Here is a 267-nt window from a genome sequence, read left to right as displayed (position 1 = left end):
AGGACTAAGTACGGCTAATAAAGTGGTTCAAGGGTAGTTATTTGGAAAGGGGGCGGGGTGGCGAAGGGAGGGAGCGGGCGAGCGGCGGCCGGGGATTGCATGTTGCATTCGACTTGAGGTTGCATCTTTCTCCTGTTGCCTGCACCACGCTCCCCCATTGCAGTGCTTCCCCATTGCTTCTCCTCGCTCCTGCCCTCGCAGCTTGTTTTCCCCCCTTCAAACTGCTGTTGCACTGGAGGGAGTTGGGGCCGCTTCGGAGCCCCTTTG

The sequence above is a fragment of the Marmota marmota genome, unplaced genomic scaffold (assembly GCF_001458135.2).
Source record: "Marmota marmota marmota unplaced genomic scaffold, marMar, whole genome shotgun sequence".
Lineage (NCBI taxonomy): Eukaryota > Metazoa > Chordata > Mammalia > Rodentia > Sciuridae > Marmota > Marmota marmota.
The sequence above is the reverse complement of the archived record's forward strand: the minus strand, read 5'-3'. Positions refer to the sequence as shown.